Raw genomic sequence first — 15732 nt, forward strand, 5'->3', positions numbered from 1 at the left:
GGGGATCTTACAACAATGCAGACATTCTGTAAAAGAACAGTTCCTCAAAAGATTACACATAGAATTACCGCATGATCTAACAGTTCCACTGCTAGGTATATAACCGAGAGAAATGAAAGCCTATGTCCACGCAAAAACTTGTGAATCAGCCTCAGCAGGTAGCATTATTCAATATCCAAAAGGTGCAAAGGACCCAGTGCCCATCAACTGATGAATAGATAAATAAAATATGGTATATCCACAGTGAAATATTCATTCATAAAAGTAAGGATATACTGATACATCGTACAACTTGGGTGAACCTTGAAAACATTCTAAGTGAAAGAAGCCAGACAGGAAAGGCCACATGTGGTGCATAATTCCATTTATATATAATATCCAGAATAAGCAAATCCATGGGGATAGAAAATAGACTACTTGTTGCCAAGGATTAGGGAGAAGGGCGAATTGGGAGGGACTACCAATGGGAATGGATTTCTTCTCGGAGTGTTGGTAATGGTTGCATAACTCTGGGAATATTCTAAAAAATACAGAGTTGAACTAAAATTGAACCTGCAAAGATGATGGTATGAGGTGAGGACTTGGGTAAATTTTATGGTATGTGAATTACATCCAAATAAAGCTGTTTTTAAGAAGCCTTCTACGAGTCACACATTTTATATACTTTAATGATTTTTCTGATAAATTCATGGTACTTAAAAGTAGTTGTTAAGAGGATATCAAAGAGTTGAAGCTTACGGAAATCAAATTATTTAGGGTCAGGTGAAAGGATATTTGAAAAGCTGGGTTACTCTGGGAAACGAACAAGGTGTAGTGGAAGGGGAGGTGGGCAGGGGGATAGGGTGACTGGGTGATGGGCACTGAGGGGGCACTTGACGGGATGAGCACTGGGTGTTTATATGTTGGCAAATCAAACTCCAATAAAAAATATACAAAAAAAAAAAGAAAAGCTGGGTTATTTGAATTTATAATTTTGGTTTCCTTCTTAAACTTTTTGTGTAATCATCATGATATAAAAAGATAATTTTACATTCTGTTCACCAATTACTGGAAACTAATATGCACAACCATATGGGAACGTAATCATATATAATGCCAATCAAACTTAAAATATGTAGCATTTGTGAAAAAAGATTCTGAAAAGTGCCTGGGCCATAGCAGGCTCTTAATAAATATTTTCTAAATCTTGCCCAGCAAAAATGGGATATAAGCAGTAGAGGAAAGCACCCTGGGAAATATTGTGTAGGTTGACATATATTCATTTTATTATACTGACAATTCAAAGTGAACAAATAAATAAAGGGCACCATAGCATGCAAACATCTCAGTCTTCTCTCCCCAGCACATTTACTACTGCTGACATGTCACTGGGGAGAAGTGAAATCTCTAGGCAGAAGTGAAAGCACCTCTTAATTATTTTAACCTTATAGCTCTTCTGAAATTGTATTTATTAGTATCACTGAAAATCCCATTATCTAAAGATCTCATGACTCAGGAAATCTAAATTAATTTAGGATAACTAGATCAAGTAATCAGTAGACTTTTGCTTTTTAATGGAAAAAAGAAATAGGGCAAAGAATGGAGGGAAGGCTGGGAAGTATGTGTAATCGTTTCCTAAGTTCAGGAGTGGAAAATGGACAGATCCTTTTGATAAATAGTCCAACAGTTCCCCTAATGACTAGCAATATGGCTTAGGCCCCCACTCATGCAATGGCATTTTTGTGGAATTCAATGGACTATTGAGAGAGCAGAAGGCAGGCCAGGCCTGGTATTCACAGGGAGGTTCAGATGACATAATCCTAACAGAATAATCCGTTCCCACACACAGCTTTGAATCATTCCAGCAGGAGGGGAGGAACCCAAACACCTCAGGTGTTCCCTGAATTCTGTTCATCAGATCTAGTATTATATTAACAAAGGAGTGGTTAGACCAGAAATATTTTGTTTCATGCTCTGTTACCTGCTTCTGATGCTTTAACCAATATGATGATCAAGTCTACTAATAATGAGGCCTGCTAGTTGGAGAGAGAGAACTGAAAATATAAGATATGGCTCCTAATATGTTTGGATGTTTGTGTCACCCGGAAATTCCTATGTTGAAATCCTAACATCCCAACCTGCAAAGATGATGGTTTTAGGAGGTGTGGACTTGGGGAACAGTTTAAATCACAAATGTGGAGCTCTCATGAATGGGATTACTGCCTTACAAAAGAGGGTCCAGAGGTCCCTGGCCCCTCCCACTATGTGAGGACACAATGAGATGTCTGTGACCCGGAAGGGGGCTCTCACCAGATCTGACCGAGCTGGCATCCTGACCTTCCAGCCTCCAGAACTGTGAGAAATAATCTTTTTTTTTTTTTACTCCACCCCTTTTTAAACCTGCCCTCCCCTTTTATAACCTCACCCATGAGAAATACATCTCTATTGTTCACAAGCTACACTGCTACTCCATGGTATTCTGTTATAAAAGCCCAGACAGATTAAGACAGCCCCTGTCTATAAAGGGTTTAACATAAAGTAGCAAAAACAAGGCATTATACACACACACACACACACACACACACAATAACAATGCAGTAAGTGCTGTAATCTGCTGCCAAGGGTGGCTCTAACATTACTCAGTCGTCACCTGGTTGTATGCCCACACTTTATCCACAATCTTCAATGTTTACATAGTTAAATATCTGTAAATAAGTGAACATGATAGCAATATGGCTCACCCCTCCTAAAGACCAATGGGGACTGAGGAGGCACCTTCACACCCCTCCCTCCTACAGAAGTAGAAGGCCAGGCTGGGAGACACACCCTTATTGACTAAGAGGTCAATTGCGAAAATGCCCAGCCGTTATGGAACTATTTTACCAGGACTTAAGAAAAAGAAAATGTGGAGGATAGACATTAAGCAACTTCAAAAATGCTTTTTTTTTTTTTAAGAAAATGTGTTATAAAAGACTAAGGCAATGCAAATATGTAAACATAAAAGTGCAGTTTCCTTCCATCCCATCTCCCTTATCTCAAGCTACAGAGATGAGCAGTGTTAACAATTGGTTACATATATGTCTAGAACTTTTATAAGCATATAGAGTGTATATTTTGCATACTACCTCTCTGTAACATTTCTTGTAGTAGGACTATGGTATGCATATTTCTCTGCAATATGCTTTTGTTCTTAACTGGTATATACTGAACATTTTTCCTTGTTCCTTTAATATCTACCAAAAAATTTCCAAACTTTGGATGTGCGATAATATATTTTTAATGACATTCAGATTGTTTTAATTTTGTCACTAGTCCAGCAATGTCGCAGAGAGCACCTTTGTACGCATATCTGCACCTTTAAATGAGAGCTCCTAGGACAATTTCTTCTAAACATTTTAGAAGGTAGTTCATGAGAAGGTTTATCAACTTGAGGAGGTTTTGAATGCCAGGCAATCTGATTTATTTTGGAAATTATTTCATTACGAAATATATTTAGTGTATCTATTTTTCCCCTCACTCCAATTTTCTGTTAGCACAGAGCAAATAGCATGTACTGTATTTCTAAAGACTCTATCATATATAAACTTACACATAAATGTTAATAAATAGATATTTTTGAATGAATGAAAAAATCATACTCTCTTGGCTCCTGTGATTATATACTTGAGACTCTTCAATTTTCTGGGAACATCTTTCTTAAGAATCTCAATCATTGGGGCACCTGGGTGGCTCAGTGGTTGAGCATCTGCCTTTGGCTCAGGTCATGATCCTGGGGTCCTGGGATCAAATCCCACATTGGGCTCTCTGCAGGGAATCTGCTTCTCCTGCCTGTGTCTCTGCCTCTCTGTTTCTCATGAATAAATGAATAAAATCTTTATTAAAAAAGGATATTAATCATCAAAATTATAAAAACAACTGCTGTGAAGCTGATACATTTTTTTAATGTAAATACAGTTTTATGGGATTTTTTAATTATGAAAATACAAAAGAGAGAAAGTTTTCCTAAAAAATCATCTGCTGAAAAGACAGCTCCTTGGTCAATTTTATTTATATCAGTGGTTGTCAATCCAGGTGATCTGGTGATGTCTAGAGACATCTTTTAGTTATCACAGTTGCATGGGTGGAATCTCCTACTGTCATCTCATGAATAGAGACCAAGGATCTTGTTAAATATTCTATAGTGTATAGGACAGCCCGCATAGCAAATAATTACCTGGTCCAAAATGTGCCAAAGTTGATAACATTTGAAACATACACATGGGTACAGACACAAGTTTTTACAAAAATGAGATCATACCATAGATACTATGCTGTCCTCTATACTTTTACTTGATATGTCAAAATATTGTTCATATAAAAAATATACTCCTACAGCACTTTTCTCTGATAGCATTTTAACAAATCAGTTATCCTTCAGTGTTTTAGAAATCTTGTAACATCTTTACATAAAGATGTAAGTGCCAAATAGTATTTGCAGCATGTGGATCTACATTGTGTTATCTGTGTAATTATATTTGAAATATGAAAATAACTAAAGAACATACCCTTTAAGGTGATTATTGCTTCCTCTGACTCTATGATTGTAGTGAAAGCTTTAATACTTATACCTTACCATGTCTCAAAACATGTAAATTTTAGTTGCGTTATTTATACAGCCAATTCATCTAGTAGCTTACTGCAAAGTGATATAAACTATTAAGAGCTTCCATTTTCATTTTTAAAGTTGTTAAAGTTCTGGATTTCTTTATGCAGTGACTTTCCCATTTTTATTTTTTATTTATTTATTTTTTTTTTGCTACAACCTACAATAAGAAACAGATACTATGGGTGCCAGGGTGGCTCAGTCTATTAAGCGTCTGCCTTTAGCTCAGGTCATGATCCCAGATTCCTGGGATTGAGTCCACATCAGGCTCCCTGCTTAGCAGGGAGAGTGTTTCTTCCTCTCCCTCTGTGCACCTGCCCCCCTCTGCTCGTACTGTCTCTCACTTTCTCTCTCTCAAATAAATAAATAAATAAAATCTTTAAAAAAATGTTACATTGAGACCACATATACTACTGTGTATGTACATGTAACTAAAACAAGTCTCATAAAATAATGCTTACCTTTACTACATACATGCATTCCCTTCTTTTCCTCCTTTTATTTTTTTTAAAAGATTTTATTTATGTATTTATTTATTTGAGAGAGAGAGAGAGTGCACAAGTGTGGGGAAGGGTAGAGAGACAAGCAGACTCCCTGCTGAGCAGGACCCTGAGGAGTTGGGAGGGACTCAATCCCAGGACCATGAGACATTACCTGAGTGAAAATCAGACACATAACCAACTGAGGCACCCAGCCACCCCAATTCCTTCTTTTAAATATTGATTATAACCCCAAATTCATTTCACAGACCACCAATGGTCAGGACTTGGAATTTGAAAACAATTACGACCTCAGTTTTACTCTGATTAATCATTGTATATACAATATGTTCTGACCCTTTAACCTCCTATATTTGCTGAGCAGATGGACTCATTGAAGAACAATATAATTTTTCAGTAAGTGAATTAACCTATACTTTATGTTCTAGCACACTTTTGAGAGTGAAAAGGGTTCCTCTTAATAGTTATTCCAGTTGTCAGGGATAAACCAAAAGTGTCCCAGAAAAAATAGCAGGTGGTGTCACCCTATCAACAACTGACAGAAGAGGGACGCCTGGGTGACTCAGTGGTTGAGCATCTGCCTTTGGCTCAGGTCGTGATCCCGGAGTCCTGTCATCAAGTCCCACATTGCACTTCCCACAGGGAGCCTACTTCTCCCTCTGCCAATCTCTGGATTCTACACAACTTCAACACTAAATGACTGGCTTTGAACAAATCTTTATATCTTCCTGGCCCTTAATTATTTCATGTATAAAATGTGGGCTTAATGATCTCTACTATTCCTTTCAACCTTAAAATGAAATTACTTTGGGGCTCCTGGCTGACTCAGCCAGGATAGCATGCAACTCTTCACAATCTTGGGGTTGTGAATTCAAGCCCCACATTTGGGAGAGATTATTTTTTAAAAAATTAAGTGACTTTATGCCACAAGAAGTGATATGAAAACAACCTTAAAAAGCTTACAGTATAAATGAGGTAACTGAGTTATATAACATCCTACCCTTCCCCAAAAATGTTCTTTCTTAGGACATTTCAGTACAAATGCCTGAATAAGAATACCTGGGCTGGGCTCAAAGAATTAACAGCCAAATATGTAACAGAATTGGAGGCCTCGAGAGTGTACCTTCTTTCATCTGCCTAGCCACAATTTAAAAAAAAATTTTTTTTTTTAAAAGATACGATGATTAGGTTACAGTCAGTTTCTCAGATGAAACAGAAAAACATGTAGGAAGAAACAGAGTCTGGGATTGAAGAAAACTATGCTAAATGAGAGGTGAACAACATTGTTGATGTCACAATTCTGTTAAGAGTAGATCCTATTTAAAATCACAGTTGCAGGGTGGCCCAGGTGGCTCAGCGGTTTCCCACCACCTTCAGTCCAGGGCCTGATCCTGGAGACCCGGGATCAAGTCCCACATCAGGCTCCCTGCATGGAGCCTGCTTCTCTCTCTGCCTGTGTCTCTGCCTCTCTCTCTCTCTCTCTCTTTCTCTGTCTCTCATGAATAAATAAAAAAATCTTAAACTGGAAAAAATAAAAATAAAAAAATAAAATCACAGTTGCAACATTGTGTGTCAATTATCAGTTTAAAAATAAATAATAAGATGAAATCATGGTTGCTGAATAAGTTAAATCTCATACTTTTATTCAAATTAAATGGAACACAGCACTTAAGTTTTTAAGAGTGACTAACTACAGAGGGCATTTATCACGTCTGCCCCTGCCCCAGCATCTTTTGAAATATCCTTTTCATCTGGTAAGAGCCCTTCTTCCTCCCCAGCGAGAAGACGAGATTCATTCTGCCAGCTGCCATGAAATGTTGACCAAGGCTCCAGCCATCAAACACACGCAGGCCCAGGACTTAAAATCAGAAGAGACTAACAGAAGTGAGCAGGTGCACAGAGGAAGCATCTCCTGCCAGGGTCACCAGCATCATCTGTGCAAGTGTGGCACTCATGTGAGCACTGGCAGGGCGAGGGAGGCTTCCCCTGGAGCAGCCCCTGATACGGTGTCAGCTGGTTCCAGCCCCACTCTGACTTGCCAGAGGAGTCTCTGAATCCTTTGACGTTATGCAATGTATTCAAAGCTACTTAAAGTAAATGCTGTTTTACCACTAAGAACACAGTGGGATACCATAGTTAGAGTCTATCTAGTCCAGCAAAGTGTTACAAGAAGAGATTAGTTTCGTCCTAAAGGACAGAAGTCAGGGATGAGACAATGAAGACCATCTTCTGGACAAAGAATACTAAGGCTAGCTATGGGGAAGTAGACACAAGCCGTGACACACGGATTGCTGGTAGGAGACTGAAACCTAAGCCTACATATGTGTCTACGATTTGGAGAGGAAAAGGTCATCAGGGCAGAGATTTCCTTCACTGTGAAGTGAATAGAGCTGATTTTTACAGCAAAGATATGCACATTTTCACAATTAAGTTTAAACACTGAACTTCAGGGGTCTCAAAATTATCATTCCATTAGAATGCCCATCCAGAAAGATGCATCTAGAAGAAAACATAAAGAAATCATGATCTTTTGGGAATAAAGAGAAAGTTGGGAAGAAAAATGACAGAGGGAAAAAAAGGATTTTTAGATCCTAAAGATAGGAAACTGTCGTAAAATCAGAATCTGTGCATGCAACTGTCATGGCCAAGCTACCATGATAGCCAACCACTATCATGGTTTGGCTGCATTAATGATCAATATGTATCATCACGTGATTGATTCAACCACGTAACTAATGCTTATATTACCAGGATTCCTGAGCTAGGCATGCCACAGTCAGTTTAGTGATTTTATATATATATATATACTGTCCATGCTTTGATTGTCACTATGGATGGGAAAGATGGAGACCATACAGGAGGAAGTTTATTTTGTATATGAAATTTAATCCATGTGTTCTGAGAATGGATTCTCTTTCTCTCTGTCTCTGTCTCTCTGTCTCTCTCTCTCCGTATATATAACTTTCACAAGTGTTATGCTCCTGTGTATATACTGAGATTTGGTGGTGGGGAGTGGTGGGAAAATGAGGAAGTAAAACATGGAAGTAAGCTTTTGCTTTTTAATCCCTACAGCTATTTTTTTAGTGGGTGAGGGGCAGAGGGACTGGGAGAGAATCTTAAGCAGGCTCCATGCTCAGCTCAGAGCCCAATGCAGGACTCCATCTCACAACCCTGGGATCATGACTTGAGCCAAAATCAAGAGTTGGACACTTAACTGACTGAGCCACCCAAGTACATCTCTATAACCATTTTATTTTTTAAGGATCTCTATATCCAACATGGGGCTTGAACTCACAACCTTGAGATCAAGAGTCATATACTCTACCGACTGAGCCAGCCAGGCACCCTTATCCCAATAACTATTACTGATGCCCTGAAGCTGTCTCTCATAGGTGAGGCAAAGTATGAGCCACGAGTACTTTTATCTTGCAGCCAGGGGGCCTTTCCCTCCCACTTATGGAAACAAATTGGGATAAACTAAATAAGAAAACACTATGGATAACTTTGAATTCATTCTAATTTATATATTAAAAAATAATTTCTAAAGAAAGTTAATATTATTAACAGTTGATTGCAATTGCATCGGTAACATCTGTCAGTTGAGAACTACTTTGCACTCTGCTCATCGTGACTAAAGAATCCTAATGATTCACCCAGGAAAATGCACAACAAATAGAGTGGAAGATTTGAGGAAAAAAATGCATGACTATCCCCCAAAACATAAAGATTGTTATGTTAGTTATCTATTTCTATGTAATAAATGAGCCCAAAACATAATAGTTTAAATCATCAGTACACATTTATTATCTCTTACAGTGTAGATAGAACATAAATGCAGTAAGAGCTTGGCCTACTAGTTCATAAAGTCAGAGTCAAATGGTGGTAGAGACAAGTTCAAGAAGACTTGCCTCGGGCTGGAGGACCTGTTCCCAAGCTGGCTCATTCATATGAATGGCAAATAGTTGCTGGCTGTTGACACATGGGCTTTTCTCAAAAGTCTTCAACACATCCTCAAGGCCTGGTGGCTCACACCTCCCCAGGGCAAGGAATCAAAAAAGGAGCAAAGCAAAAGCTTCCATGGCCTTTATGACCTAGCCTTGATGTCACACACCACTGATGTCATTTCCACTGATCTATGAGTCACATGGGTCAGCTCTGACTCAGTGTGAAAATAGATGATGCAGGAAAGTTAATACTATTGAAGTGAGGATTATTGGGGACCACCTTGGAGACAACGTATGATAGAAATAAGGGAAATAGGATTAGGAAGGAGCAGTGCTTCCCCTGCAGGTAATAAGAGAATAAGAGATGAAAGCTATCTTAAGACTGTCATTTTGAAACTTTTGGAAAGAATGGAGAGAGAACCATAAAAAAAAAGGGTCTCAGGAACCTAGGGCCCAGATAGAAGAGAAAGGGGGATGGTCCCCAGTGGAGCCTAGTTCCTTGGGATATATTTAGGAAAGCAGAATGTGAGAGAGAAAAGAACTGAATGCCTGGCAATATAAGATTTGTACCATTACTTTCTCAGAGCTCAGACCCCAAAGGGATCATTTGCATTTCCTAGAGATGCTTCCTTTAGGTCATTAAACTCATTTCATTAAAATAACAAGGGGATCCTGGGACTCAAGGGAGAAACTATTTAATAGTAAAACTTGTGAACTAATAAAAGTAGTAAACCAATAAGCCTCGTGCCTTGGTAAAACTCGTGAACACATCTTCACGGATATGGCACATAATGAAGGACGGGAATTGGACTGGCACCACATGGCTGCTCTTGTGGCACGTCAGCACTGCTACTGTTATTGTACCTACCTGGGCCTTCCGTAGGGATGAATCCCATGAACTCTACCACCGTCGCATGAAGACGGGTAGGGAGGAACCAATTATTGTTGAGCACTTAACGTGTTGGGCACTAGGCTAGGGGTTTTCTACACACTGATTTTTGTTTGTTTGTTTTTTAAGAATTTATCTATTTGACAGAGAGCACACATGCACAGGTAGGCAGAGTGGCAGGTAGAGGGAGAGGGAGAGGGAGAAGTAGAAGTAAGATTTGAGCAGGGAGCCAAAGGCAGAGCTCAATCCCAGGACCCTGGGATCATGACCTGAGTCGAAGGCAGATGCCCAACCAACTGAGCCACCCAGGCACCCCCACACTGATTGTTTAATATAATTCTCTGCATTTCTCAAAGGCAAAATTAAGGATCAGAGTCATTAAAGGGGCCAGGGTCTACTAATTGTTCCCCAATATCCATCTTTTCCTTCTGCCTTCTAATACTAGAACCTCCATGGTTCCAGCTAGGTACATAGCTGAACAACTAGAGACTACAGTTCTCAGCCTCCCATACAGCAGCTAGGTAATAGCCACGTGATTCAATAATAATCAATAGAATGTGACTAGAATAGATGCACATGACTTGTAGGTCATACCTTTTGAAAAAGTGCCTTCCACTAACTTATATTGCCCCATTCCCAGCAGGCGGGTACATAGATGCGGCCCTGAGTCGGCTTCCACGATGCAAATAAGACCACAACCTTATGGCATGGCCAAACCCAAGTTCTCAGGTGAGCACATGAAGCTGCCTACGAGCCTAGACTGCCTGCCATCTTGGACTTTTAAGTCAGAGAGAAATAAAATAATATATAAGTCACTGTTATCTTAATCTCTATGAAAGCAATTAAACCAGTGTCCTAACCAATGCATGAACTTGTCATAGATCATCCAGCAGCAAGTGGCAGACCTGCGACATTTTCGCTTTCAAATTTCTGCTCTATCACCTGCTGTACACTAAACAAGGAAAATGTCCTTGTTAAGGAGAATGTTACTTCTTTTTTTAAAGAAACCTCTATGCCTAACGTGGGACTCAAACTCAGGACCTCGAGATCAAGAATTGCAAGCTCTACCGACTGAGCCAACCAGGCGCCCCAAGAAAATGTGACTTTTGCTCTCGACACTCTTGTGTATTCTAAGAGCTCAATGAATATTTGAAAATGAGAGTGTCCATTTGGAGAAATTTATGTCCTTTTTTTTTTTTTAAGATTGTATTTATTTATTCATGAGAGACAGAGAGAGAAACAGAGACACAGGCAGAGGGAGAAGCAGTCTCCATGTAGGGAGCCTGACGTGGGACTCGATCCTGGTTCTCCAGGACCAGGCCCCAGGCGGAAGGCGGCGCTAAACCGCTGAGCCACCCGGGCTGCCCTTTATGTCCTTTTTTGGTGAAGAACCAAAACTATGTTTCCTTCAATGTTGAGCACAATCTATCTCCATTATGATGAATGTTACACTTTTTTAGAATTTGGGCTCTGTTTATGTTCTGTTTTGGGGTTCTGACTCATTTTCCTTTGGAACAGAAGTCTATTTGAAGGATGTTAAATTTACTTATTATTTTCAAATGCAGTGTTCTCTGGGCACATTTTTCTATAGCTTATATAGATGCCTACCATCTTGCCATCTTTATATAGCTCTTCTTATTCGTGCTAAAAATAAGAATATGTACAGCGAATATTAAACCAATACCTACTGGCATGATCATACTGGTTGGTAATAAAATATTAAAATAGTTCTATTTTTGTTGATAAACAGCCAACATCCTATGAGACTTCTGAGCTCTCCCAGCTGCTCTAGCATCTATGGTCCATCCTTTAGCGCTCGTAGGTATCCCAGCACCCAGAAACCAACAGGGAACCTCCAGCTCTGTGGCTCAAATCCTTTTGGATTAATTGGTGCTTGTATCCTATTGGTTACTAAATTTTTTTTTTTTTTTTTTTTTTTAATGGTAGGCACGCAGTGAGAGAGAGAGAGGCAGAGACACAGGCAGAGGGAGAAGCAGGCTCCATGCACCGGGAGCCCGACGTGGGATTCGATCCCGAGTCTCCAGGATCGCGCCCTGGGCCAAAGGCAGGCGCTAAACCGCTGCGCCACCCAGGGATCCCATGGTTACTAAATATATTTAATGTCACTCTGGAAGCTGTCCAGCCTATGGCTTGCAAAGTAACTTTATGATAATTTCTAAAGCTCTTCATTTCAACAACGCCTTTGAGAAACCTATCAGTATAGAGATACGATTCTGCTGATAGTTTTTTTGTCTTTTCAAAGACTTTATGTGTATTTCCACAATTCAAGATGTGCATTTGTAACATTCTTCCAAGGCCTTCCCACCAAATCCCAACTTACCTTACTACAGGTACACACACATACACCCACATACACACACACACAGAGTCATTAAGGTAACACAAAGTAGAACTGGGGGAAAATGAATTAAACATAGTTCAAACTTACTCAAAATTACTCAGTAGTTGAACTACTTTTCCCAAATAATTTTATGTTCTCAAAATGAAAAATATCCCGTTTGTTTATAAACAAACAGTCTCTCACTGTCATATTACATTCTCTAAAGCTGGGGTCCACACATCACTTAAAGTCTCCCTTGAGCTGGTAATCATGGAACAAAGCCCTAGTTAAGTAAAGTAAAATGTTTCTCCTTTGCACTTTCTAACAATTATAACATAATGTACGTAGCTTTATTGTCAGCTATAGTAATTGCACTTGAAAAATGTATTAGAATGTGTTTGATATAAAACATTTACCATAGTGTCTGACATGTTATCAACATCATAATGATGATGATGATTATATCTCTAAACTCCAAGTTTCATCCTGCTACCCTCGCCTGCTTAAGATTCTATGTGTCTCCTCCTTGCTTTTCTTAACACAGTTTAGTGGCTTGGTAGTCAGGTTCTTTTCAGTTCTCATCTTTCAAAACTTATGTTTTTTGTTTTATGTTTTTGAGATTTTATTTACTTATTTATTTGAAAAATAGTGAGAGAGAGCACAAGAAGAGGGGAGAGGGAGAAGCAGACTCCATGCTGAGCAGGGAGCCTGATGTAGGGGCTTGATTCCAGGACTCTTGAGATCACGACTTGAGCTGAAGGCAGAAACTTAATCAGTTGAGCCATCCAGGTGCCCCCAAAACTCATGTTCTGTTTCCTCTTTACCTTCTAGTCATAGGAAACTCATTAAGTCCCCTAACTGGACCTCATATCTCTAATCCTAAGCTTTTTCACGTACTGTTCCATTTGCTCGAACATTTCATCTGAGTAACTCTTCTTCATCCATAAACTCTCAATTTAGATGATGCTACGTACGTCCTTGCAAGTCCGGGTTAGGTGCCTCACCTTGTCTCTATTTTCATAGCAGCCTGGGCCTCATTACACTGGTACACCATGTGGTTACTTGCCCATTTCCTAGATCATAAGCTTTAGGAACATCGGGAATAGCTCAGTTCCTTTTCCCTGTTGTGTCTCTATTCAGGCTTTGGATTAATAGTATAATTGTTGAATAAACCAGTGTTTAAAGATAAATATGTGCCTGTCTCATAATGACAATAAACCTTTCCACTTTGAGGAAATTCACATGTAACTAAAAAGACTGAAAACAAAACAAAAATCTGTATTTATATTTAATTACTCTGTGTAAATATTAAATATGCCTCTTACATTTTAGACGGCAACCCATGTTTTCATTTCATGGCCTATAAAATGGGGTAAGAATATTTACTCAATTGAATTGAACTTTGAGGACTGTGGAGCAAAGGAAATTAAAATGCTGTGTATTTTAAATTATTAATTTTTAGTAGTAAGCTAGTAGGCACCTTGCTGTGTAAATTTTATGTCCCTTCTCCTTAAACAAATCTTCAATAAATATTTTTGAGATTAATAAAGTGCCCAGAAAAGACCAAATTATATTTTTAAAATATAATCTATATTTAATTTGCCTCTTTCCTAAATCTCATAATTATGGTGTCCTTAGTTAATTTTGCTATATAGCATTTTTTTTTAATCCAAGCAACCTGTAATCAAATGTATCTTGTCACAGGATACAGACAAATATTCATATGTACTTTTAGAGCTAAAAGGGCAGATGAATCTTAAACCTTAAAATAAGTACAAATAGCTAGTATAATTATATCATATTTAATTAGGAATCCTTTTTAAATGAATTTATATATACCATACATACCTGGTTATAGCTCTACTCATGAGTGGGAAAAATCATTCTATATCCTTGATGAAAACAATGTTACAAGCACTCAAATAATGACTTACTTCAAAATTAAAGTCTGAAGAGGAGAGAAGACCTACAGCTCCTGAAGAAAAAAAAAGGGGACCAAATGTCTAGACCCTTTCCCAAACAGAAAATTAAATAAATTCCTTATTACAAAAAAGGAGTGTTGTTGCTCTTAGACTACATGCTTTCATGCTGCAATCTAAGATCACATTTTCTGATGGAAGCCAAGCTTCAGGGCAGGCAAATTTATCAGAACTACTTGTTTTTAGGGAGAAAGAGGTATAGATAAGTGGAAATCGATCTTTAGACTGTATGAAAAAAAAAATGGGAAAAGACTGCAGGTAAAAGTGTTCAGTCAAGTTGAAGGGAGGAGAGGGGAGTCAGATCTGTAGATGTAGACTCAAACGAGAATGAAGATGTGGAGTTTCCAGGAATAAGGATGGGATCTAAAGAAATAAATCACTGAGTGAAAAGACAACCACAGGATGGGAGAAAATACTTGCAAATCGCATATGTGATAAGAGACTTACCCAGGATGTATAAAGAATTCTTACAACTCAGCAATGACGAGCCAATCCAATTTTAAACAAGGGCAGAGTGTTTTGATAAACATTTCTTCGAAAGAAATACAGGAGTGGTTAATAAGCAAATGAAAGATGTTCAACACCATTAGTCTACACAGAAATGTAAGTCAAAAGCCACAATAAAATAAAACTTCTTCCTGGACTGTCTTTAGAGAAAATGAACACAAATATACAGAGACAGGAAGTAGATGGGTGACGGAGGAGGTGGGGGTGGGGGAAATGGAGAGTCATTGCTACTGGGTAAGGGTTTCTTTTTGAGTGATGAAATGTTCTAAAATTGGTTGTGCTGATGGTCGACAACTGTGAATATGCTAAAAACCATTGAATCATACACTTCGAATAGATGAATGGTACTGTACATGAATTGTACCTCAATAAAACAGAAAAGAAGACAATAACAAATCGTAGCAAGTATGTGGAGAACTAAAACCCTCATACATCACAGGTGAGGATAAATAGTGGTGAGGCCACTTTGGAAAACAATTTGGCAGTTCCTCAAAAGGTTAAATATAGTTACCATATGACCCAGCAATAGTAGGCCTAGGGATGTATGCAAGAGAATTGAAAACACATGTCCACACAGAAACTTGGAAATGAATGTTCACAGTAGCAGTATTCCTAACAGCCTGAAAGTGGCAACAAACGAAATCAACTGATGGATAGATAAATCAAACATAGGATACCAGCTCAATGGAGTAGCAGCAAGAAGTAAGAATCAAGTAGTGATACATGTTAAGCATTAAGTACTGAAGTTCATGTGTATAACATGGATGAACTTCAGAAACATTAAGCTAAGTGAAGGAAGTCAGTCACAAATGACCATATGTGCGGAATCCCTTTTATACGAAATGTTCACGACAGGCAAATCTATAGAGAAGAAAGTAGATTACTGGTCGCCTAGGACTCAGAGGTGGGGGAGTAATGAGGAAAGTGGGGAGTGATTGCTAAGGCAAGACT

At 38.7% G+C, this 15732-nt stretch overlaps 1 long non-coding RNA gene across 3 annotated transcripts; it reads left to right on the forward strand.

Moving 5' to 3' along the window:
* Positions 1-2204: 2204 nt before the first annotated feature.
* On the forward strand, positions 2205-12088 carry LOC112670316 (uncharacterized). Of its 3 annotated transcripts, none has more exons than XR_003142873.3 (3): positions 2205-2334; positions 10595-10683; positions 11902-12088. It is a non-coding gene; the product is annotated as an uncharacterized LOC112670316 (long non-coding RNA). The 3 variants fall into 3 exon arrangements; XR_007405208.1 differs by lacking the exon at positions 2205-2334 and adding an exon at positions 9222-9411; XR_003142874.3 differs by lacking the exon at positions 2205-2334 and adding an exon at positions 9243-9411 and having other exon boundaries at positions 10598-10683.
* The last annotated feature ends 3644 nt before the right edge of the window (positions 12089-15732 follow it).

The sequence above is a fragment of the Canis lupus genome, chromosome 2 (genome assembly GCF_003254725.2).
Source record: "Canis lupus dingo isolate Sandy chromosome 2, ASM325472v2, whole genome shotgun sequence".
NCBI classification, from domain to species: domain Eukaryota; kingdom Metazoa; phylum Chordata; class Mammalia; order Carnivora; family Canidae; genus Canis; species Canis lupus.